The 27,269-nt window shown below is 35.8% G+C and overlaps 1 long non-coding RNA gene across 1 annotated transcript in view; it reads left to right on the top strand.

Annotated features, from left to right (window-relative positions):
* Window positions 1–27,269, top strand: part of LOC308066670 — a 52,672-nt gene extending 25,403 nt beyond the window's left edge. Inside the window, exon 2 of the long non-coding RNA XR_013929247.1 lies at window positions 1–27,269. This exon is cut by the window's left edge and continues 16,832 nt beyond it. This is a non-coding gene — a long non-coding RNA (uncharacterized lncRNA).

Raw genomic sequence — 27,269 nt, 5'->3', positions numbered from 1 at the left:
GATTTGTTATGCAAGGCAAAATAATTTTTACATCATCAGAACCCTCTGATTCAGCTAAATGGAAATCCCCAACCTACTTACTGGTAGATGCCTTGGAAAGGGAGGAGGGGAGGAAGACAAGGAGAAAGAATTTGCATCCAACTCCTCTGTATATAGTTTTTTTCTAAATATCTTCTGGCCTTTATCAGAGGCAGAAAATTGCGAAAGTCTTACATTCTTATGGTGTCTGGGGATTTTATGAGGGAATAATATCTGAGGTTTAAAGACTGGAAAATCAAAAAAGTCATTTGGGAAAATTATTTCATATATTAGATGAAATTTTATTACCTCTCCAATGAAGATATCATGACAGTACAGAAAAAGAAGGGTCTTTGTTAACCTGTGGCAGTTGCTAACTGATCAAGTCGTTGTAGACAAGATGTACATTTTCCAATCATATTAAAACAATGCCAGTCTTATGTAACTTCAGCCACCTAAAAGTTAGGCATTTAAATAATTTGTCTTACACATAGTCCTTCTCTTCAAACAGTGAGGAAAGATAAGGAGAAGTAGATGCATCTCACATCCCATGTTAGATACGCACAAGGAGGATCTCTGCATAAGGATACATTTAGAGACAAACTAGAAATTAGAAGACACATGTAACATGGTTATTAGAGAATCATATAAGTTAAAGATGGAAAACATATCTACTATTAGCTGAGGAATCCAAATTTCAGGCCCCAAAATTTTAGGCAAACAAATTTTGGCTCCTAAAGTTCTTCTCTACTTAAATTCTATATGGAAGAAGTCTAGCAGGTTGTTGTAGTGATTAGCCATACAACATTCTCTTCTATGTTCTCAATTTGTGTTTTCAATTACAGTATACTTCTTAGTAGACAGGCAACACCTTTTATACTAGAAAGCTGCTCAAAGTAGCAAGCCCATACTTAGCGATAAATTGTTAATTATTTTAATTTTTCTAATATGGAACAAATGTACATGCTATTTTCACCACAAATTTTAATTAATCCAAATCAAATTTCATATATGAGCTGTCAGAGGAAATGCCCAACCCATTTGTGAAAGTATAGTTACCTAACGCAATGTGAAGAAGCCTCTACTTGCTATTATTTTGTTTAGCCACCATAGGTGTTTAATTACATTCTTTTGATGTCAGTAAAATCATTTAACTTCCCCTGAAGACATTGAAAGGCATCTGCTATATTGGAAAAAGTATTTTCCCAGGCCACAATTCGAGTTTTAAGCATAACTACTTAGCCAACACATAGCTGTATCTTTTAAAAGTTCAAAATAAGTTTTTTGCTTAAATAAGAATTCAACCATTACATTTTGCTTTTAAAGTATAGTCAGCAATATACATAACAAAATGTTTGTTTCCATAACAAAGAATCTCATATCTAGAGAGACATTTGGAAGTTGTTGGAATGGTGCGATTCCAAATAATTCTATATCTTTCCATAGGAATTTTGTTTCATAGCTAAACAGTAGAAACCAGAGCATAGCTGCTTAATTTATAACCGTATTTGAAATTTAGCAGCTGGGTCAGCATTTTAGATGGCGTATAAATCTAAATTTAGTCTGGGTCCATGGTATTTCTAATGTCCAATATGTAATAAAATACTTTCTATGCCATAATTTTTTAAACAATTCTACAAACCAGAATCTTAAGTGATAGATTCAGGAGCAGAACACACTGTCCTGTAGTTAATTACCATTAACCATTATTTAGACAGTTCCTGTGCTCTGTCTACTGTAGCACTTCATACTTACAAGTTTTGTGTACTGGCAAAGCATGTTCTGGAAGGTGCATCACTAACTGAAGTGTTCCATTTTTTATATTTTCTTCATAATTCTGATATCATGTAAATGTTTTTGGATCGTTATACCATGTTTACATTACTTTTACAACAGACTGTACAAACACTGCCCCTTGGAAAGCAGCTGTCAGCTGTAAAAAATTAGTATAACATACTTCTAATATTCTGCTACCTTTTTGTCTATTCAAACTACATTAGACACAGAAAATTATACATGCTCACTGCTCACTATAATAATAATAAGTTCATTCTTCTATTTTTAAAATATCCACACTTTGGAAAGTTTCACAACTCCAATGTATTTGCAATATTTTCTTATGATTACTCCTCTGCAACTCCTAAAATTTATGCCTTACCATTACTATACATTTTTAGTTACACCTGGGCTACAGCAGTGAGATTGGTAGTATTAGAGCATATCTGAATAAGAATTGGAAGAAAATAATTTAAACACACTAAAGGAAAATCATCATACCCAATGTCTCTTTTTACATATTTCCCTCATGCTGTATTCGATTACAGTTGAAACTACCATGATATTCCTTTCCACTATAATACTTCTGAAAAACATTTTACAGGCAAGTAGAAATTATAGAATTGTTATTTTTTGTAATCTTTCCTATAAATTATTTAAACAAATAGTACCTTTCCCTGGTCATTGTTTGTTAAAAAAAAAAAAAAAAAAAGAAAAAAACCAAATAATAAATATGGACTATCAAATCTGGCTTTTAATTCTTACCCTTCAAATCACATTGAGAACACCAGTGGAAATCTCATAAGGACATTGAAACAAACAAAACACGAAAGCTGAAATTGCTGCAATTCCTTATCCTTTTCCATTAACTGTAGAGGAAGCTTGGACATTTTACTTAAAGGACTTAACTAATTTTTAGGTGCTAGCATTAGGTGAGATGTATTTCACTGGAAAAATTGCTATCTCTGTTCTACAAAAACCTTGACATACAAAATAAGCTAACCTGCAAGATGGAACATTACAGTTTTGTATTTTTAATTTTCATTGCTCATTTAATGTATTATTGTTATAAAATTATAATATATGCTATCAAACAACACTAAAGGAATGTTAATGTAAGAAAAGAATGAGAAAAAACCATAAATATGTTTTATTTTGTAATTATCATAACAGCTTTCTGTTCTTATATATAATGAATTCTACTATTAAATATTTCCATGACCTGAAAAATATAAGAAAAACAGTGAATGATTCTCATTGCATATGTCATTTGTTTCATGTGCAATGATATCCATGTAGTTCTTGTACCTAATAAATTCAGCTAGGGAAATTCAAACACAAAATACTCTGTACGTTTGTGTTTTTTTTTTTTAGAAGTAGGACATGACTGGCAATTATAATTTAGTACAAGCTATGAAATTTACATTTAACATTGTTTATTCTTCAACTATTAGAATTCATTCCACTGGGTCTGGAGCTCAAGGGAAATACTTAAGGATGAATGGTATTGCCATTATAACCAGAATTTAAGGTATGTTTACTTAATATAAATAATAATATATACTTATACAAAGCTCTAAGTAGCCTAACTATTAATAACACAATACATAAAATAACATCAATATTAACTTAATTCCAAACTCAGCAAACAGGGAATATACAGACACTCCTTTCCAACCGCTCGTCTTTGTGGGATGTAAGGTTTCCAACACCTTTTTTCTAACCTCTCAAAATGATATCTTTTGCAACCTGAAACAAAGTTTACTGTACTCGGGCAGTTTCCGACTTCAGGTGGTGCTAGAGGTAGTATTTACAGTCCTAGAGCATTTATAAAGAACACGCCTGATTGCATGTATGTGCACGTGGAGAAGGGAAAAGAAAAGGAAAAAGGGAGAAGAGAGTGCAAAGAAAACAGTATTGAGTTCTCTACTAGCAGCAGCTGTGGTAATCTGACATTGGATAATACAGTATTTTGTGGGCTTACATGATTTATATCATCCTAAACAGCTTCTGTTAGCAATTAAGCAGCCAGTGCAGACCTTAGAAGATGGGGTACTTCCTGCCTCCTGCAGTTCAATAGCTCACTAAATTGACTGCTGCATCCGTTATCAGTTTCAGTCTGTCACTACCTGTATCAGCTTTGTACAATAGTCTGATTTCAAAGTAGCAGAAGAATAGAAAAGAGTAACAAAAAGATCTATTGTCAAAAGATGGCAGATTACTAACCAAGCACAGATCATAACAAGCTTACCGGGTAATTCATAAAATAAGATCACCAAACAGAAGTCAGGAAGCCTAAAATTGTCTTAAATTCCTATTTTCATTAATTTTAGCAAGCAATGGCAGACTTCTATTCTCGGTAGTCTTCTGTTTCTTTTTTCTGCATCTGTTTCCACAACTCATTATCACAATCTTAGTCTTGGTCTAAATTTCAGACAAGTCACTCCCTTCCACACCTCTGGCTCACACAGATGATTACAGTCCTTTGTTGCAATGTCCAAGCCCCAGGCACAGGACTGCATACAAGCAACTTACTGGTAATACCATTTCCTCTGCCTTCTAGCAATTCCCCTAACAATGGGGAGTACACATTGAAGAGGAAAACTGGAATCTATGCTTGAGACCTCTCTTGGCAGAGACTACTTGCTGAGATTTTATCTAAAGACAAGAATGAAGAGCTATTCTGTTTGCTTTTGTCAAGGTCTTCAGGTGCATCATGAAATTCATAAGCAGATCAGAAGATTTCGTAAAACATCAGCGTGGACATCTGATCATTATCTATTTCCCAGAGGAAAATCTCCATTGAACTTACATGTCCATCTGACATAAATGTTTTGTATGGAAACCCATTTCTTAATTTCTGAACAAGTAAGCAATCTTCTAAATATAAACAAAAACATAGGTGTGTCTGACTGATGTTCAGTCATTACAAGCTCAAGAGCTATGGCCATACACTGAACAGCCACAGCTCCTGTTTATTGTTGACAAGCTAATAATGGGGGCTATTATAATTTTAACAAAGATTAAGGCTTTTTTAAAAATAATTTGTTATTTTACAATACTGCTACAGGTAAAATAATAAATTGTTCATGAGTGAAGCTCTGATGAATGATTGCTCAGCAGTTTGGCTGGATAACAAAATGGTACAAAGTATGATTAGCTGAACAAAAGATGCCAACACATTTAATTTCTAAAGTATCATGAAATAGATCTAAAACTATGCATACAATATGGCATCACTGGACTTGTTACTATTCTTGCCATACTCCTTGAGGACATGTAATAATTGCCTTTGGAGTTTTAATATTTGTTTGCTTAATCCTTTTGACAAGTGTATAGCTGTGGTTTCCTTGCCAGGCACCGATGGTGGTAACAAAGGTTGTGTTTAAGTATCTAGGGTTGGACTAAACAGAAACAGTGGGTGAGGCCCTACCCAGAAACCTGGGAAAACACACACTTGTCTTTTGAATCGCTAACAAAGCTATGAATCCTCTCTTAAAAGCATTGCTTCTGTAGATAAATAAAACCAACTTTGGTGAAACAGAATACAAGAGCATTACGTTTGAAGACAACAGGTTCACCATACATCTATCTTACAAACAAAATAATCACTCTGGTGATGTCTTGGGCCAAAATCCACTGTATCTGGTATCCTACCTTCCAGACTCCATGCCCAGTAGACAGCTGTTTCCTTGAATGTTCCTCACTTTTTTAATATATCACACTCAGAGCATATTAATTGCACTTAACGTCTCAGAGACGCAATGTGCAATTGGCCACATTCATTCCCTTGAGAAAACGCTCACCACAAGACACACCATCCTAGCAATATCACATTATGCAACTGCTGCATTTACTCACAATGGCAACTCTGTTCAATGACACAGGTGCAAGAGCTTTGCACAAAATTGTTGCCTCCATGTGAGCAACCCAGAGGTATCCCAGCCAACTGAACCATGGGTGTCGGAAAAAAGAGCTTGGTCCAGAAGCCATTCTCACTTAACATCATGCTATGTAGTCTCATTTTCTTTTAATTAAAATATTCTAACTATGCTGCTAGATTCTGAGCAGGGCTTATACTCACATACGGTTCATACCCTTACACCAGCAGGGACCTGACTCCCTCATACAAGATAAAAGTCATGTAGTATCAAAAACTTCAGCATCCACTGCTCTAGGTTGTATATCTGAGTTTAAGGTTATGATGAGGTCAGTTCTGTTGCTCACTAATTGCACAGAATTTTCTTACTTCTACCTCCAAAACCTTAATGAATTAAGCAAATAAAAAATAGCCAAAATATTTGAACTAGCATAGCAAGTATCACTCATGCAGATTAGCTTTTTTTTCACTGTAATTCATTAAAAAGTAAAGAAATAGGCAGGCAAAGCTCCGTTACATGTAATCCTGATATCATAATGCTGTCTTAATCTATTCTGAAATATGTCCGATTTGATCAACTAAAATTAGTTACACACATTTTCTTGGAACAAATGGAGTCAAAATGAGCCACGTATTAACATAAAGGTTCATGTCTGATTAATTTTCTGAATTCACTCTAGTAGACTAATGCTAAAGTATTTAAAAAATACTAAGAGCCTATAAAATATTAAAATAACAAAATACTAAAGTGAATGTATTAAAATTAATTTCAAACAAATTAGCATGGTTACTCAGTTAGGTTGCCTCTTTTTTTTACTAAAGGATTTTCATATTCTTTTATATTTGCTTCCTCTACACCTAGATTTTATCTACACTTAGAATATCACATTTAAAATCACACTGTTAAATCATGTATTACATGATAGAGAATAATCTTTTGGGCACCAGTAATGGGCGTATGCACTGTCTTGACAGCCTTCTCCCACAGCTTGCCACTCACTACTGCTGAAATTTCTTGCCTTTCAGCATTTTGTCCTCAGTTTCTGACATGTGTTGGCAAGGATTTGCCTAGTTTATGTACCCCCAAGTTATTTTTTTCAGCCAGGTCCAACAATCTACCTTCCTAAATCCCTACATTTGAGATGGGAAAATCCAGTTTTCCCAATTCTGTTCTTAATAAAACCACCGTGGGCTGATGAATATTACAGATAGTTGACCTCCATTGTACTCCTCCACTATAGCTATATCTAATGGAAAAATAAAAAGCAACAAAGCTGTTAGGTTATGTGGTAAAATGTTCTTCTCCAGAAACACCAAGAAGCACAGAGGAAGACTGGCAGGTAGGGAAACCCAGATCCTACCCAGCCCCAGCCACCCACAGGGAGAGCTCAGCCCATCAAAGGCCCACGTATGCAAGCACAGAGGAGCACAGAGATAAGATGGCAGGAAGAGGAACCCAAATTACGGACTTAAGTGAACAGACACATGCCTGGGCCCCTCCCAGGGATGTCCCAGGACAGCACCAGTCCCGGTGTCCAGGTGTTATATCCATCAAAATCAGTCAACAGAAGCAAGTCTTGAGCATCTGTCAGGAGGGTTACTGCCTAGAGGTCTGGGCCACACTATGGGATACAGGAAAAGAGCATTTGGAAATTGCACAAGGCATATTATGGGATGTTAGGGGTACAGAAAGGGAGGGATCAATGTGGTTTGGGGAGGAACAAGCATGGGAAAATAAAGGGATAAGGTGGTAACTGGGCTGTCAGAGCATAAACAGTGGGTGGTCAGTGGGCTTGCCTGGTCACACTCTAGACAAAACATTCATGTACCTGGGTGACAGCATCTGGAGCAATGTGAGTGAAAGCCAGTGCAAGCCTCTGGAGTGGGTCCATGGGTCAGAGGCCCATGTGCCTGTGGAGCAGCACCTGGAGCAAGTGTGAGTGTGCAAGTGGGTGCGTGGGCACTAGCAAACATCAAGCTGGACTTGCTGGCAAGTAGGTGAAGTGGCCTGGGAGCAAGAGGGGGGTGTGTGTCTTCAAGGGTGAGACCACAGGAGGACCTGGCTACAGAAGGGACCAGAGGAGTCTCTGCTGTTGGAGGGACCACAGGGTCTGGGGGGCTCTGAGGGCAAGATCAGATGGAGGGGGTGTGTGGTTGTGTGTGTGTACCTGTAGCAGCAGCTACAGTTGGGTTACAGCAGAGTGGGGCTGCAGACTAGGGGGCTTGTATATCCAGGTGCCAGCAGCTAGGGCACTGAGATCCAGAGACTGTGTCTGAGCTGACTGAATGTCTGATCCAGTGGCTAGGTGGATTCACCTTGTACATATTTTCCTGCTAGCAGACCTCCATCCTGCTCAGACAGAGAGGGGAACTGGATGAGGCTATCGGTCCTGATTGTGTGAGTGCTGAGTATGTCTGCCTGTGTTATATGTGTGTCTGGCTGTGCGTACATGTGCATTTGTGGTGTTGTTACATGTGTGGTTTTGTATGTGCCTACTGGGAATATGTGTTCAGCCTCGCTGATTGGTGGGATCTGGGGGTGTGGAGATGTGACAGCCTTACTTCTGTTGGGCTGCTGGGTTTAGCACCTCCCTAGCAGAACCTACAAATTTTGCAGTAAAACCTGCTTAGTAATAGTACATCATAAGCCAAATTTATGGGTTCAATTATTTAAGTTATATAGATATTATTCCCCAAATAATTACAATGGATATTATGTAATAAATAAAAACCAATACCAGGTACAAGCTTTAAACTAACATTTTGCCAAGTACTTAATAAATTTGGTTTTTTCAACCTTTCTGCCTTTCTAACAATAAAGTAAGGATAATTTCAGCTTCTAAATACTCGTACTCTTACTTAGCCAACACTAGAAGGACTCTGCCCACACTGCCTCGGTGAGGCTTGCAAACATTTAAATGAAACAGCTATAATAAAGTGGATTTTTTTATTATTATTATTTATTTCTCCAAATGGATCAGGGAGCTAGTGGAGGCTGGTGAGATGCAGATATTGTCTAAGCTTTTAGTTATCAGTACTGCTGGAAATAGAATAGCTAAAGAGCTAATATGACATACAACAGATAAAGAACATACTACAAACTGTAGAAAAAATATCTATTAGAATCATCTCTTTGACAGTTTTTTTTAAAACATAACCCCCTAAAAAAATTTCACTACAGCAATGCTGACGCTGTCATTTACCCTTCATTAAGAAAGTGGTGATAGGAATCCTGTAATTGTAAAAGCTTTCTAGATCAAACAAAAATCATTAACATACTCTTTTTTTTTTTTCCCTCTCCCACGGTCTCAGTGCCAGCTTATAGTGTTTAATATGGATCAGAGAGAGCCATATGAACGTGATTCAAATAGAAGTGCAATAAATTTCTTCTTTTTGATTTACAACCCCCCCTAATTTTATCTCCATGTTGCCTTTTCACAAAAAATAAAGCTACTGTGGATTCAGAAACATTCAGAAGATGAGCAAAATGTTGTTTGAGAAATTAAAACATCTTCTGACTGAAATTTGGTTACAAGAAAACTGAAGAGATTTTTATTCAGTTCAGTAAAATCATTTGATTCATAAAATCAACTATGCCATTTGCCCTCAGTTTATCTAAGAACATAGAGAAAGGTCAGTTGTCCAGACCACATTTCAATTCCACTGCTGACCAAAGGTCCAACAGCTCAGTGCGTGCAGTATAGCAGGCTAGGAATTACATTTAATTGCTTTGACTAATTCCATCCACATTGCTTTGACTATTGCAGACAACTGATGTAGCCAACGTTCCAAGAATCTAATATTAGCTCTTACACTGATCTTCACAAATGGAAGTGGTTTCTTCATCTTCTGACATGACTTTCATCAAACTAATCTTCTCATCCTTTCAGGCATTTTTCTACCTGTTCTGTGAAGCTTCAGATGTTCAAAGCAAACAGAGATGAGTTTATAAACCCAAGTCTTTCATTTTTGTTTTGCTTACACCCTATTTAAATAAAAGTCTCAAAAATAAAGGTATCTATGTAAAAGTTTTCTGTGCTTCTGCTCCTTTAGTTAAAGCTTGCAAAACTCCCAGTTTGTTCTTTGAGACTGGCAATTGTCTAATAAAAAAATACGAATTTGACTTGAAAATAGACATATAGGTAGAAAAAGAGAGACTTTGTTCAAATAGAATCTTTCAGACCTCTCCATGTGACTCAACATATAAATATTAAAAATAAGAACACCTCTTAATTAAAGACCTCAAAAATATTATACATGAAATTAATAATCATTTACACAACATTTATTGACTCTGAAGTTGGCTTGATTCATCATTATTTCACGTCTTAAACACCCCTTTAAAAAAAAAATGTTTTTTTCCTGCTTTTTTGAAATGTGGAACCATGTCACACAAACAATAACATATACTTACTTATCTGTGAAATTTACAGTAAAAATAGGAAGGGCCCCTGAGAGGCTGAAGCCTATTTTCTGTCACCTCTAACTGATCTTTGTCTAACCTCTCCTTACATAGTTTTGAGAATGCAGATTTTATGCTCCTCCAACATTACACTCTCCTTATTGATAAAGATTTTTCCCTAAACTTTAATCAGACCTTTTCTTGTTGCTTATATCCATCATTTTTTTCTTCCATCCAATGTCGATACAGAGAACAGATTGTGCTCTTTTTCAGCAGACACTTTGTATTTAAGTTACACCCAGCAACTTGTGAAAGCCCCACTCCTGGCAAAACTGTATGTCACACATGAGTTGTCTTGAACAGAAAGGTTCAAGTTATTGTTGCTATGCTACTGCTATAATATCATAACTTCTAGGACCTACAGTGACATAGGAATAAATTTTGTTCACTAGGGGCTTCACAAACATACAATGGGCCCTGCTTCAAGGGAGTTTGTGGTATAAACGTAAGATACAACATATGGATATAAATGTATGAGTATAAGGTCATGCAATATTACTCAAGTATAATAGTATCTCCACTGCTGCCAAGTGTTGAAGCCATCATGGCAAATGAGAGTTCTCTAAGGGAAAACATTAAAGAGAACAATTAAATTACTTGGGGGATTTTTCAGGACACCACAAACACTCTTCTTTAAAACCTAGTAAAAACCCTGTGCTCTTTACTGTTTTTATAAAAGATCTGGATGCTGGATTAAAATGTACATTAAGTAAGCTTGCCAGTGTTACTAAACTAGGAGGAGCTGTGGACTCCTTTGAGAGCAAAGAGTCCTTACATATCCTTACAAAATCTGGATAGACTAGACAGCTGGGCAATCACCAACCATATGAGATTTAAGAAGAGCAAGTGCCGGATTCTGCACCTGGCATGGGGTAATCCTGATTGTATGCACAAACTGGGGCATGAGAGGCTGGAGGGAAGCCCCGTGGAAAGAGATCTGGTGTTCTGGGTTGGTGGTAAGTTGAATATGAGTCAACAATGTGCCCTGGCAGCAAAAAGGGCCAACCATGCCGCAGGGTGTATCAAGCACAGCATAGATAGCCGGTCGAGGAGGTGATTTTCCCATTCCACACTGCAATGCTGTGCCTCCACCTCAAGTACTATGTGCAGTTTTGGGTGCCTCGATATAAGAAGGACATCAAAAGACTAGAATGTGTTCAGAGGAGGGTGACCAAGATGGTGAAAGAACTCAAGGGCAAGACTTATGAGGAGTGGGTGAAGTCACCAGGTTTGTTCAGCTTGGAGAAGAGAAGGTTTTAAAGAGTGCCCCCATCACAGTCTACAACTTCCTTAAGGTGGGCAGTGCAGGGGGAGGTGCTGATCTCCTCTGTCTGGTGACCAATGATAGGACACGAGGAAAGGGAATGAAGCTGCATCAGGGAAAGTTCAGGCTGGACATCAGGAACAGGCTCCCTGGGGAAGTGGTTATGACATCCCAGCTTGCCAGATTTCAAGGAGTACCTGAACAATGCTTTTAGTCATATGGTTTAGTTTTAGGTAGCCCTGTGAGAATCAGGGAGTTGGACTCAATGATCCCTATGGGTCCCTTCCAACTCGAGATGTTCTATGATTCTGTGATTCTAAATGAGAAAAAAAGCTGCAGTATTGGCTGATTGAAAGTGGAAAATGATGTTTTCTGTTAATGACAGATGTACAATGGGATAAAATCAATGGTAGTGTTGAAAGTAAACCCGAGTATCTCCTTTTGGTGAAGGAGAGTAGTGTGGGATTCAGTCTGCAAAGCAATGTGTGACACGGGCAGGGGCATAACCTTTAAAGCAGCACCCAATATGCAAGCAATATTTATACAAACACACAGATTTATATTGGTCCATGTAAAAAAAAAAAAAGATGTTGTAATAAATCTGATGTGAAATTATAAATTTTTTGATGGTGTGGCTATGTAGGAAAGGTCTTATAGAAAAAAACCCCAAGCATTTGATAACATTGGACAATGAAATGTTTCTTTTTTTCATTTGAAGACTTAACAACAAAAAATAAAAACAGACAGACCACTTGAGAACAATACAGGACTTACCTCTTGGCCTCTCACAGTGGAATTCCTAAAGACTAACCACAAGATCCTGACCACATTTTTTTATTATTATTTGGCAAAGTAACTCAATGTCATTCAAATCACTGACAAACATACCTAAAAATAGCATTTTTAATCCTTTTTTTGTTGTTGAGGTTTTTTTATTCCTGTGCTACAGCATCTAGCAGCCCAGAAAATTTTTGTAGACAAATACATGGAAAAAGAAGATGAAGAGTTAAATGGTCATTCCGTCTCGTCCTTTTATTCTCCATTTATTTGTGACTCACGTTTGAGTAATAACTTTTGCTAAATGTGTGAAGAATGAGTGGTAATATTTTCCCATGTAGCAGTTACCCGACCATTAGCAGAATCCCTTCTTAACCCCACCAGATGTGTATCTTCCAAACTGGAAGGATATGCTTGTCCGGCTCTTTGATTCAAAGTAGCACCAGACTTCCTGAATGAGAACATGTCCTGTGGAAACGGAGGGTGGGTCTACAGCATTACTTAAGATGTTTGACCTTTTTGTGTTCTGAAAGTTCATCTTGCAGAAGCTTTCTGAGAGGATTCCTATGCTTTTTCTTCCAAAATTCTTAAAAGGACACCTTTACAGTGGCTCTTGAAATGAGAATCCAGTGTTTTCCAGCAAAAGCTGAGCATAACATGTACCAGCAAAATGACAGTATCTTACTCTCCAAAGTTTCCCTCAATCAATAAAAATAATTTTTTCTCTAGGTATAATTTTAGAATTTGGATTTCATAATGCATCTGACTGGTGTTTTTTGCAAAGACAATATGAAAGCATGATAGACTAAAATATTTGCATTAATTAAATGTGCAGAATGATAGATGTATTTTCACTGAAAACCATTTCTTCTGCTGGGTCACAAATCATTATTTTATTTCTTTTACCATACATGGATCAGTTTCAGAAAGTTAATGGATGGAATTATCAGAGAAATATGCATGCTCTAAGAAACAGCTGGACTGACCAAGGAATGTAGTTTATTTATGTATTGTTAGAAGGGAGTTTTAGGAGGATACATGTTTCTCCGCAAATTTCTACTTCTTGTGTGTGATGCTTTAGTTGCAGCTTCTGTGATGCAAGTCAATTTGTGTTTAGTATCCCCAAACAATGCACAGGTAAAGTTAGGTGTTCTAGGCTGGCATCCATAAAAACAGGAGGCTCAGTAAGGAGAAACCTTCAGAAAACCTAAAGCTAAAGGGTATACTCCAAATCTTTCCCCTTCTCCAGAATTAGTACCATTAAAAGGCAAAGGATCATAGGCTAATTGGTGATGGAAGGGATCACGTCTGCCTCTCCAATCAGAGTGAGAAAAAGAGTTACATTTTCAAATCAAAAGGAACTGAGCATTGGGACACCACACCAGGTAAATTCAAATTGCTGGACCCCCACAGCAGAGTCAGGTCTCTGAGTTTCTACTTGCACAATATAGTGCTGGCATTCAAAAGCTATCCCGTCACTCAGCAAATGCAAACACGACATGAACTGCCCTGAGCTATCCGAGAGGCATGTGACCTTGTGAAAAAGGCAGAGAGCTCGGGTAACAAACTGCCTTGCAGAAGGCTAATCGGGTTTTGGTGGTACAGTTAGTTACACAGTCTCCTGGCTTTGCTTCCTTTGGAACAGGAGCAGGGTGAGCTTGTGTCTCTTGTAGCAGCTGTAGTAAATATGCCTTACAGAATAAAAGCAAAAGATTAGCTCCTTCAGGAGCCCTGAAAACCACCATGCTCTGTCGAGAGTTCCCTGAGGTAGGTTTTCGGTGCTCCAGGAGTATTTTAGCACCTGAGGGAGATTTCTAGGATTTCAGGTTTAGGCACGTACACAAATCAAGTTTTAGAACTCTCAGTTCCTTTCTAGAAGGGAGCCTAGTAGTCCCATTTACTGTAATGAAACACATACTGGATAAAATACTGAGTGGCTACTTTTAGAGTTATCAGACATCCTACAAACTGAAGGAAGACAGAAAATATGGAAAAAAGCTAATTTTAACAGCTAATTAAAGACTACATAATCTAATATATATACAAAGAGGAGGAAGGGAGGATAAATTAAATTTGAACTAGCTATCTTGGTCCGATGTTTCCTGATTTCTCAGTATAATGAAGAACAAGTCAATTTTAGAAGTCATTGTAGGAATAGGAGGAGAACTTGCAGCTGAGAAGCTGCACTGTGCAAGAGAAGACACTTGAAGAAAATACAAATACAACACAGGAGGCAGAAGGAACAGACAAGTTAAAAGCAGAAAATGTATAAAAGAGAAGAAAGCGCCCACAGTTGATTAAAGAAGAAAGGTTTATCTTCTTACTGGTCTTCATTTCAGTTGATAGCTATTTAATGAAGCCACAAGTGATATATGTAAGTTTATATTTTGGGATTACACATTTTACTATTTCAATAGCTGTCTGAAGAAAATAATAATGGTGAAAACACTATAAAAAATCTTTTCACAGCAAGAGAATCATTATGATATCAAAAGTTAAGTCTATAGTTTAAAACATATGTATATAATACAAACCTAACATCGTAATCTAGAAGCAACAATAAAATATTAATATTAAAAAGATATTTAATTATCAACTTTACTTGTAATTTCCTAGCTATTTTTTGGTGATTTAAATTTAGATAACCAAACAATTGTGCAGGTTCTCCCTACTAACACATAACATACTTCCACAGGCATCAAACAGAAACTCAGCAATCAGCAGTGTTCCTCATTACATTTTATACTACCTATAAAAGGAAGAGATACAGATTAGCACACTACTAATCCCTGATTTGTAAAACATTAATGGTGTCTGGTTCTGAAGAGCCACCCATTCACACATCACAAAGATTTTTTGAGAACAGCCTGTCAAATCAGATAAAGGTTTTAATCATTAAAGAGTTGATTTCTACTGCTTACTCTTTTTGTAGAATGGGGTAAGGGTATTTAAGAACACCCCAAATCTGCAGGGTGCTTCTGTACTAATACATTCTCCTGAACAAGGAGTGGTAATGATGGTTAAATTTTGGAGTAATTTAGATAATCAATAATTCAGAAATGATCCTTTCAACAACTATTTCGCTTACCTGCAATACATTAAGACTGTCAAATTCATGTATAAGTACATCCACTAATACTTTAAATAAAAGGGTGATATACTTGTAGAGAACTCCCTACAGAATGCCATGAGAGATCTGAATGTGTTGCTGGAAGATAAGTATCTTCACAATATTAAACTATGGAAACCTCTGATCTTCTTTATTTCACTTCTGATCTTAGTCCAGAAGCTTTCCATTAAAGTGTGAAGCAGTTGATCTCTCCAGGAATATCTTTGAAACATCATGCCATCATCTAGTCCATATAATTTTGAAAAGTGATTTACTCAAAGCACTTAATATATTTGATGATAAATTAATAATTTTATAATAATAAGAAATTATTTCATATATGCTTCCAAAGGTTTTTGCATTCTTCCAGACACGTAGCTGTAATTTTGGGGTACTGGGTATATTTCTGGCTGTAGTTAAAGAACTGCTTTGGAAACAGTTCCAGTACTTGGGTTTTTTTAATGTTGATATAATAAACTCCAGCATTAAGAATACACATTTCTGTTGATTTGGAATTTCTAATAAGCAACTTTGCTCTACACAGTTGCAGTGTAACATGGGTTATAAAGAAATAGAAAGAAATCATAACAGAAAGGAGTTATAATTCTCATTATAAACCCTCATATTATTACAAGCTCACAAATTAAATACAAAGGAAGAGAAAACCTTTATAAAAATGTGCAAGCTTTTCTGCATGGCGACAAACTTAGCAGTTAACAAAACATTTTCAAAGCATCATGATGTGGCCTTCTTAAATATTTGAAGATTTTCTAACCTCTTCTAAGATATTGCTAAGAGTTCCCTTAAGAGCAATGGTGTTATATCACACCAAATTGACATGCTGCAGTGTTTGTGGTTGCATATAACATACTAAATTATGACATGCAAGTTCTTGAATGTAATTGGACTGATGTGTATGATCTTTTTCTATTCAAATAAACATTTCTCAATGAAATCACTTACAAAAGGCTATCTTCAGTATCAGTAGACAGAATACAGCATAATGCTGTTGTTTTTAATAGTTTTTTTAAGGTAGAAATGTCAATTAAATCAGTAGTTAAGAAAATTAATCTTTCCCAGAAAGTCATGCTGCTATTTCAGTGAAAAAGGGACTCTTATTTTTTTCTACTCACACTCTCCAAAACCTACAAAGTGTTTGTAAAACATGTATCTAAGCCGGTCCTGCCAGCTGACATGTATCATAAAGCACAGTGATTATATACATGCCCCTCTGCAGTTTCAGGATAGTTTGCAAACACACATTATATGTGTCTTATAGTATTCCAGTGATATAGGACTTTATATCTAGAAACACATAGAAATTACTTAAATAAGACTTAACAGCAAATCAGTTTTACAGCCTGGGAGGAACTCAGATGATCATGGCTACTGGAAAGGGGCTCAAACTATTACAAACTATAACCTCTTTCTAAATCACATAGAGATTACTATCAAGCAAAAGGTGATTCCACAAGTTAAAACAGATTTAGGGAATTTCATCCTCATGTCACCTGTTCTGACAAGTCTCTTACTCTTTCATATCTGCCAGCTGCTAAAATGAAATTCCTGCGGGCTAGTAAATCTTTCCTGCAAATAGAAAGAATGGTGACAAACTATATCTGATTTTTTTAAAAAGTATATGTTTTCAAATAAGATGGAGGATATGCTGAATGAACAATCTAATTCAATTATGTTTGAAAAGAGGAAACTAAAGCATTGCATCACCCCTGGAGCTTTCTGGGATATTGCTTCAATAATATGTCAAGGAAACTAAAGTTATTCAGCAAAATGCCCAGGCTTGGTGGCTTGGGTATTCTTGTTTTGTTTTGTTTTGTTGTTGGGTTTTTTTCCCCTCCATTTTTTCCTCCCCTCAAAAAGTATAGCAATAGCACTCAGGGCAGCAGCCATGTAGGTTGGGACCTGTGGGTAAAGGACTACCACAAACATGCAGAGACAAATGAGCTTTGATAGTGCTTTCTCAAAAGGATATTCACTGGACTGCTATGTTTAGGTCCTGCCACACTAAGTTTTAAAGTTCCTTCCACAGTGTTTAATCTGATGGCTCGTTTTTTCCATCCACCGCCATGGGATATCATGAAATGCAGCCTTCGTCATTATTCTTCACAGAGCAAAGACCACACAATCCCACAGCACTGCAATTGTTAGACTAGGACTGACTTCCCACAGAAAAGAAAAACATAAAAAAAAAAAAAAAAGAAAAGAAAAAAAAAAAAGAAAAGAAACCCCAAGAGGGATAGTTCATTTCTTCAGAGCAAATGATAGCTACAGCAAACAACCTTACAGGCTGTATGAGGACACCAAATAGCTACACCTTCAACATCAGGGTAAGTATACAAATCTAGATAAAACACCTACATGCTTTCCCTTGTCTCAGTTTCCTCAGCAGTTTGAAACACTTCTTTGATCTCAGATTAGAGTCCCCTAGGGTGTTTTTGATCTCTGACCCTGTAGCTCATGATTCCTGATCTGATCCCGTCTCACTTGTGTATCCAGTTTTCTACTTCTGGTACTTTCCCCTTCTTTCTCTTAAACTTACCTTGGTCAGTGAAAGACTACTTTACACTGTCTTAACTTTCAAAACTGATAGCTGTTTATTAGTTATCTTCCTCTGTAGTTTGATCTTAAAAACTGGCAATGATCTCCAGAAGCAAGAGGATTATGCAGGCAGGAGCCTTCTGAAGACAGTGGACCACTGTCCAACAGTGAAGAGGAAAAGAGAACACAAATAGACCCTAATCAGAACAACTTCATTTTGTGTCCAACTTGGCAGTCTTCTGTATCTTATTCAATATGTAAAGTGATTACTTAGTCATGGGCAGACATTCAAATTCTGAAATACTCATCTTAATTTTAGGTGATTTGGAAGAGTTCAGGTTCCTGACAAAAAAGCTAGGAAAAGCCAAATATGTTTTATGGAGGTTTTTTAGACAAAAGTACATTTCTGCCAAAACTCACTTTGAATAATATGCCCTTATAATTCAAGGATTACATTACAAATAATGTTACATACACTTTGCTTGACAGAGTTTTAATATATTTTTTAAGATACAGACAAGCATATAATATTAAGGAACTGGGTAATTTTTGGTGTGAACAGGGCAACATAACTTTTTGAGAAAGCATGTGGAGTAATTATAAGTAGATGGGAAAGCTGTGTAACAAGGAGTCAAAGTAATACCACTTGCAGAGTAGTGGGGCTAGGAAACCTCACAAGGTGTAAGATTTATTATTTAATAATTAGGATCACAATTTTGAAGAGTATTTAAAATAAGAATTGTAAGCTTATTCCTGATGTTCTAAAATACAGTGAGCTGATAATCCAACTCGTGGAAGAATTTAAAAGGTGAAAATAGTAAGTTTTGAAAACAACAGTAATAGTTTTTTTAACAGATTTATGTAAGGACAAGAGGCAACTACAGCTGTAACAGTACGTAAGGATCAGAATAAGTCAGGCAGTTAGGTAAATTTAGATACATGAAATAAATTATTGAAAAAGTTAGTAAGTTTTCTATAAAGTTTGTATACCTATTTCTATAGTAAATAAAAATTACCTTAACTAAAGGTATGTGTGAATGTAAGAACAGTAGTAATGACAACAACTACAGAGAAAAGTGAGTGAAAAAGACCTTGAAAGAAACATAAACATCTAGCTTTGGGTATTTTACTTTAAAATTGAGCATGCAGACATTAAAAAAGAGAAGAAATCAGCATTATCACTAATACAACAGAGATCTCAGAACAATGAAGAGGAATTCAATGGTGTGTTCATATTGAACTAGGAAGGTAAAATGGGGAAAATGAACAAATTTTAAAAATGTTGAAAAGTTTAATTTATGGGTGATCTGATTTTTTTTTTAATCCAAAATAAACTGCTTTGTTTTTAAAGCACCTTTTTCCTCTCCTCTCCCCAATCCTTAGAACACTTCAGTGATGCTTTTAGTGATTCCTCCTTAGATGAGGTCAGATTTGAAATGAAAAACAGTTTTTAGCACAGATATGAAAGTTCCCCACCTGCAGATTTCCTATCACATTTCTGTTTTCTCTCGCTATGCCTTAGACTTAGGTAACACCCAATTTTCCTTATCAAGTCAGAAAGGGTATACTACATACTTTCTTTGGTGAGCTAGATCTAGTTAACATGTAAACTGTTATAATTGATACAATAATCAAAATAATATTTGATGCAGTTCTTGATACTGAAGAAGAAAGAATTTCCTTCTAAGTTACCTTTGGCATGTCACGCTATACTTATGAAAGACTTTTTAAAAAAGTTACACAAGAATTTCATTCTTCGAACTTGTCTACATAAATACATTTCAAAAAGTCAAATAAAGATATTGCCAAGATAGGTGCAATATCTTCTTTTTTAAATTTTCAAAAGGTATTCACTGCCTTTTAAGGTTTTTGTATTCACAGATGTGTAAACTCACATTTGTACCAGCTGATGGCTGCAGCTATTAGCAGCAGGCACTGCCATACTAGGGCTGAGGATGGGGTACCTATTGGAGTAGATGGGATAAGATTTATTACTGGCACAGCCAAAAATAATTTTAAGGCTGAAGTTCGAAAAATGCTTTCCAAGGCAGTTTGCAAAATGCATTGGCAGGCATGGATATAATGGTATCTAAGGTAAATAACAACATAGAAGAGGCATTGCTAAATGACGGTGGTTTTAGTATGCGTGGGAATGCAGACACAGGATTATTGGCTAAGAGAAATATTTTAATGTCCTTTGATCAAAATGAAAAAGAAAAACAGTTAAATAAATTTTGAATTTAAAATACTAATAAAGCTAAAGTGTAATGAAGATGTGGGGTGAGAATTCCCTGTACTACTAAACGGATTAACTTGTTATCCATAATCATAGGCAACTGTTCATTACTTTGCTAGTCTGAACCCTTAATTTGGTTGAAACAGTCTGAGATTTTGCATTTATACCCTGGAGAGCTAATTTTCTCTCCAGGATGCTCCAAAAGTTTTGGCAGTTGCTAGTGCTTTCCCTGCCCCTCCAGGAAATGAATGAGTTGATGAAGACTGATAAGAGGAATTATTTGCTACTCCCTTGAAGACTAACTGGGCTTAAAGCTAGTTGTTTTCCTGGGTGGGACAGGAAGATGAACCATCCTATGGTATCAGTGCCTTTCCCACAGCCACCTCATCAGACCTCAGCAGCTCAGACTTTTTGGAAAAGCTTTCAGCTCCCTTTCTGACTTCACATCCAAGCCAGAACTACCATGCTTCTTTAAAGCGACAAGATGTCCTGAAATGTAACAGCCATTTCTCTTCAAGTCTTTCCTCAAGTCTTTCCAACCCATTCCAACCCATTTTCTTCTTTAGTGACAAACCCCTAAAACTTTATGGGAGTTTTTTTAGTGACTCATCCTAATCATGGGAGACAGATTTAGCAGTTAAGATTCACATGTGGGGTTCTTAAACAGGACACCTTATCTGTTCAGCTGTTATAATCTCCTGTACAGTTACCTAAATGTCAGTCGATTTACCATTGCTATATTAGAAAAAATAGTGCTTACACAGCAGTGCCAACAGTAAGTATTAGATTATTTGCATATGAACCACTTATAAACAAATAGCATCAAAGAAGTTTATATGCTTTTTGACATTTAAAAAATTAACATGAAAAAGCTTACATTTGGAAACAGAATTGTTAACTAAATGTAAAAAAGTAAATTAAAAACGAAAAATTAGACCATGCATGTTGGTAAGTGAAGTTTTAGACTACAGTACTAGAAACCCTTTTTAAAAATAATAACTCTAAAATAGTCCATAAGAGCTTAACAAAGACCTTTTTTTTTTTTTTTTTTTCCTTAATGAGAGAACGTAGGCTTGGATGGCCTTGACTAAGCAGGTATTCCCTTTTAGATCACAGACAAATATTCTCAGTGGCTTTTAACAAACCCTCCTGCTGATTTAAAACAATTGCTAAAATCACAATTTACTTTCATTCCTTACCTATAAAAAGTAATTCATATGCCACCGAAACACTTTATCAAAACCAAAGTTGTTAAAAAAGTAATAATTAGATAGGTATTTCTTACACAGTATACAGTTACATGAATTATTAAAGCAAAACTTCATTATAAAACGCATTTCCCAATCTGTTCAGTGGAGCCTTTACAAAACGTGTGGCCTATGAGAGATATTCATTATATTACTGCCTCCACTGAACCATCAAACTAAACATTTCCCTCTACCTCTTTACAAACTAGTTCCATTACAGCAAAGAAAACCATGAGCTCTCAACTCTTGCAACATTTGTGGAATTTCCCCAGGAACTTTTTTATGTTTGAAAGGCCATTATTACACCAGATGAAACACTGCAAGATAGCAGCACAAATTTTAAATTCATGAACAGAAATGAAGATGCTTCTTTTTACCAGTAGCACTGTAGGAGCAACAGGAGGATGAAGAGCAAATCTTGCTCTCACACCTACTTTTGCACTGATTTTGAGGTTTACATGAGAATAAGGAGAAAGTTGCTTTCTTTTTCTTTTCTGTTTTACAAAAAAGTTGCAGTCTTAAGTTAGGCTAGTTGATAAGACTCATGAGAACTGCTCTCTCATTTTCTCAGAAATAGTTCCTATGCTATATATCCTCTTCAAATTCACATAAATGTAGTAATCATATTGCTGGTGAACAAAACCATTTTAAAAAAATCTTGAAATTAGGGACGACACACACATTATTCTAAGGTATACCAATATTTGAATCTTTGCCACATCACTTTCTCTTCAGGAACTACCCGTATGCAATGTTCTCACCCTGAGGCATGTGTTGGTAAATGCTAGGGAGGTTATCTCTCTCTCTCTCTTTCCAAAGGATATGCTCTCTCATGTTTCCACAGAGTGAGAATATGTAGACTGTTTCTGCGGAGAGGCCCTCTTGTAAATTAGTACATAGCTTCACTTGAAAAATAAAAACAACCTCCACCCATATTCTTAGAATTAAGGTGTCAAATACACATTTCACAGCAGAGAAGAAGCTAATGTAGAAAAACAAAATTGCAGATGAATTAATGTCTGTCTTCTAAGAGAATGATACCCTGACCATTTTGTCGTATGGAAATGAATGGGACACAAAGAAAACTGCAGTGATGAGCAATAAATACTTGATATCATTACATGTTTCCTACAGAAATATTTAACTTCAATTACAAAAATTAACTAAATGACACAATCTTATTAGATCAATGAGTCCTACAGACTGCAGAACTAGTTACTCCATTACAGGTACCATAACTGGCATTTATCCAGAGTATAATAGATACTCTTTATTGGCAATAAAGACTTTAAGAGCTGGAAGCATTTCAAGTAGTTCATTATACTATCTTTTAAAAACATGGGTTTTATTCTTAGAAAATGTATCCCTTCAAGTTTCTGTCATAGGCATAGCATGAACCAGTCTCTTCCACGTGATGGAGGTCTTATCAAGTTATTGTTTGATCTCATTTTTAATAATGTGAACAGACTGAGCTTCTCAGTATAGGGCAGTTTTCTGATATTAGAATATTTTTTATCTTTCATTGTTATACCCTTCTATAATTTTTACAGTATTTTAAAATTATTTTAAAAAATGTTTAACAGGACCGAATATGATACTTCATTATGGGGCACAACCATGCTGTAAACATAATTCCTTCTTCAACTAAATACTGTTTTATTTATATAGTCTTTACATCTAGATACAGATTTTTCCCCCCTTAATATTCATGCTAGCAACTCATTCCAGAATGTCTGTCTAGGCATTTTTGCATACAGCAAAAGAGAATTTGGAGGAGAATTGGGAAGGGGAAGAATTGGTTGGATATTCAGAAATTTCAGAGAAGCAATCCATCTGTGTGTGCGTGACTGGCCAAGAAAAATAGAAGTACTTCTTAAAAAACTAAGCAACTGTGCAATGAAGGCTGGTAGAACAAACTGCCCAGAGTGAAGAACCAGTTTTTCAGGACTAAATAGTATATAACTAACAAGGTGAGGTCAGCCCATGCAGAGCTTTGGTCAGCATTTGGTCCTTTTTCTACATCATATTGATAACCATTTATCAATATGATCTATGAGAAGAAAGCTATAAAATGTATATACAGGAAATATAAATATGATCAAAGTGGCTGGGAAAGTATTCTTTACATGTGCTTAGAGTAAAAATAATTCCACAAAGACTAAGCTGGGAGAAGATGGGAGGATAGAAAGACATTTGGGGAGGAATACACAAGTAACATCAATGGGCTGTGTGTAAAGTGAGCTGATGGCCTTTGTCCAGTTTCCTATTCTGAAAAATGTCAGAACCAACTTTCTTTAAGCAACATTTTATGGGTTCACAGGGAAAAGTCAGTTGTGTAGATGTGCAGCAGGTACCGCCACTATATGATAAGGACAAAGGTTTAGACGAAGTTGTGGAACATTAACAAGTTTGAACTACTTGTATCATCATACATGCTAGCCGCTCTCCAGAGTTATTAAGCCTTTCATCTATAAGGTTATTATGCTTTCCAACATACTTAATATCCAGTCAAGGGTGAAAAAGGAGTTTTATCCTGAATAATAAACATAAAATTAGACAACCTGCAAAGTAGTTCATACCTTCCCATTTAGCCTCCCACCTCATAGAGAAAATGTTATTGCCCAGAAGGATTCATGTGTTTAACTCATCATTTTTACAAGGAAGACAGATGGCAGACCCTTTGTTATTTAGATTATGTTCTCAAAGACTTACAATTTTGATTAAGTTTAAATAGGTGACAACTATGCAAATTATACTTTTCAAATACCAAAGATATTTTCACTTTAGTTTTCTGCAAAAATACTTTTAATCTGCTGCATTAAAATCACATGAAACACAGCAAGTTGAGACATACAGTAGACTTTAGGTAGCTAAGTCTATAGTAAAGTCTCTAGATTTGATTAATTTCAACCATAGTAGAATTTTCAATATTATATTTACTTGCTATAAAACAAATTAATTACCTTTTTATAATGTGATAGATAGTTATTAGCACAGGTAGATTTTTTTAAAAGACCATGCTGAAGATCTTCTAAAAGTCATTCTTCTACATTTACTTTTGTAGTGATTTCTGTAACCTATTTACTTTTTAAGCCTACACTTAATTATACCCCCTTCATGAATTCAGACCAGTCTAGAGCCTCTGTATGTGTGAAATGATCTCAGATATAAATTTGACAATGTGCTTACATTTCCATTGTAACTACAGAGAAATAGCATTTTCTACAGTTATGTCAATCTGGCAGTCACTAATGTGTTTCAAAATTGACTGGTTCATTTGTTCTCTCAATCTAAAAACATTGGAATGTAGGGCTAAGCATTTAGTGAGAGGAAACCATTAAAATGAATGGGAAATCTTATTTTATAAAAACAATAAGGTGATGCTATCCAGATTCCTACTGCAAATCCTTTCATTTCATTCTAAGACAAAACTTTTAATAAATTATTTAACTATTAATCTTAGCATTTTCTTTTCTGGGCATTTTTAATTTTTTAGGTCTTTAAGTACATGTATGCAACTGTCCTAGTACAAAAGGAGACAAAAAAAAAATCAGTGAAAATATGCATCAGATTTTTTTTTTCCGGGGGGTGGGGGGGGAAGACTTCTAATCTGTGGCATTTGAATAAAAAGCTGGAGAGGGACGCTGAAGCAGAATTTTTCTTTTAAACAAAAGATTATATTTCCTGTTTCCTTTTTAAAATCAAATTATTCATAGACAGAAAATGTAATTCACTGAACATCTGCTGTTCTTCTCTTAAATCAAATTGTTTAAATAAAGAAAGTAATTCTGTATGAGGCAAAGCAGGGGGGAGCAGGTGCTGATCAGCAGGGATGGCTTTTCAAGAGAAATATAGTGCAAGATGAGCAACACTTCTTGCCTTGTTCTCCTTTTGTCACCTTCAATATGAGAGCAGACTGCTGAACTCAGCCTTGTACCAAATTTGGGTTGGATTTAGCTTTAAAGCATAGCTCAGGACTTTGCACTTCAGAAATTCTTTGCTTAAGGACAATGCCAGTGCTATTTACTCAGACTTATTGTAAACAGAAACTAATTTAACCATTTTAAACTAAATATATGGGAATTATAGTTTATGTATACTCATTCACAAGTATGAAAAAAACTCAATAGGCCTGTTTGTGCTTTCTTTTTACAGTAGCTTATAATGGAGGTATTTACAATGCTGACCTTTAAATACCTAACACCGATTCCTAATTTCAGAGGCTAATTTCCCTGGGATATCTGTCCAACAAACCAAAAGAATTTGTGTGGAAGCCTTAGTTTAAAGATCCCTAACTTAATCCAGTCACAAAAGGGTCGGACATTGCAGTCCCCATTTTTAGTCCAGATATACTTCAGAAGATGAAGGGAACAGCACTCCAGGCCAACAACATTGATCTACAGTGCCCAGCGTGACATGAGAAAACAGCTTCACGACCAGGGTTTCAAGGCCATTCTGTCTCCTGGTTCCTCTTAGTGTTCATGTTTGGAGAGTTCTGATTGAGTCTGTTCCTAGCAGAAGGAGAACCATCTACTTTCCATCGTGACAATATTCCTTGGCAGAGAAGTAGACAACACATTAGTTTCGTGCATTAATATTTATATTTGAGGGTCTTATTTAAAGTACACCTTTGTGAAAACTTTTCAGACTTGCATCCAGAATTTTTTTTTAATTTAAATCCAGTTCTTTCTTAGAATATAAACACTTCTCTTTCTACAATGTTCATAAACAACACAAATACAAGAGTTTTTTCACCTCTGACATTTCTTGATTTGATACATTTCTCATCATTATAAAGAAATTAAATGTGTCTTACCATACACAAGTTGCTAGCCATAGACTGAGAAATGCCCTCATGTCCCACGCCCATGTACTTTTAAAAAATAATGTAAAGGGAGGACTTTGAAGGCTGTAGCCCTGAGGTTTATAGTGGTCATAACTGAACTTTCCAGCTGAAAGCTAGCTCTGTTTTTACTCAGTACCACAAATGAGGCCCTGATCTTGCTTTACATCATCTTTGTCCAATTCACAAAACTATATTGCTGATTGCAGTGATGGGCTTTTTCTCCTCAAATAAGCAAGAATTAGTCAAAAGTGAAAGCAAGGTTACTGCAGGTCAGGATAGAAACTGTTGTATTAAACAAGGGAAAAGAAGCTTTAGCTTGTGCCTATTCATATCACACTTCCACAAAACTTATGTTACAAGTCTTCTACTTTTTCAGTTATTAAAACCAAAGAAGTTGAAAAAATGTTTTTTCAATTAAAAATTCATTTTCGTTTACGTGCTCCTTACTCCAGCTACTACATACAGAGGCTAAAAAATGCTGTTGTGTTTTAATATTTTCTTCTTGGGTAAGTGTTAGATATATGATAACAGTAATAGTCTAGCATCAAAAGTATACGCTAAATAAACATGGAGTTAATTTTCAAACATATACAAATACTTCCAATGTTTTGTCCCTTATTAGTTTTTTCAAGTTCTTCAGTTTAGCTAATTGTAGATATCCAGAGGCTTATACAGACTTATTGACTTCTTTATCAAACGTTCTGCAAGAACTTGTTTAAAAAGGGTGTTGGTATTATATACTTTAAAGATTTATCTCCTTTAATAATCCTGAACATGACAGCCAGCTTTGGTTATGCAAACAAAATTCAGAGCTTTCTTTCGTAATATTTTTCCCAGGTTTTTATTGATAACAAATAGTAACTGCTGCTCCAGTAATTATTCTACTTTTTATTTTGCTATGAGTTTTGATACTAAATGAATCTATAACCTTTTTGCCTCTTTTCATTTTGCTTCATAGGAAAGAACATGAATCCAGATGGCATGGTGGCTTTTCTGGATTTCTGTGAGGATCGTGTGACCCCATATATGATTTTGTTTAAGGACAGCTTAGAAATTGAGAAATGTTAACAAATCAAACAGTATAGTTTTGGATCACTT

Source organism: Falco punctatus (assembly GCF_963210335.1).
Source record: "Falco punctatus genome assembly, chromosome: 6".
NCBI classification, from domain to species: domain Eukaryota; kingdom Metazoa; phylum Chordata; class Aves; order Falconiformes; family Falconidae; genus Falco; species Falco punctatus.
This window is presented reverse-complemented; position numbering and strand designations above follow the sequence as displayed.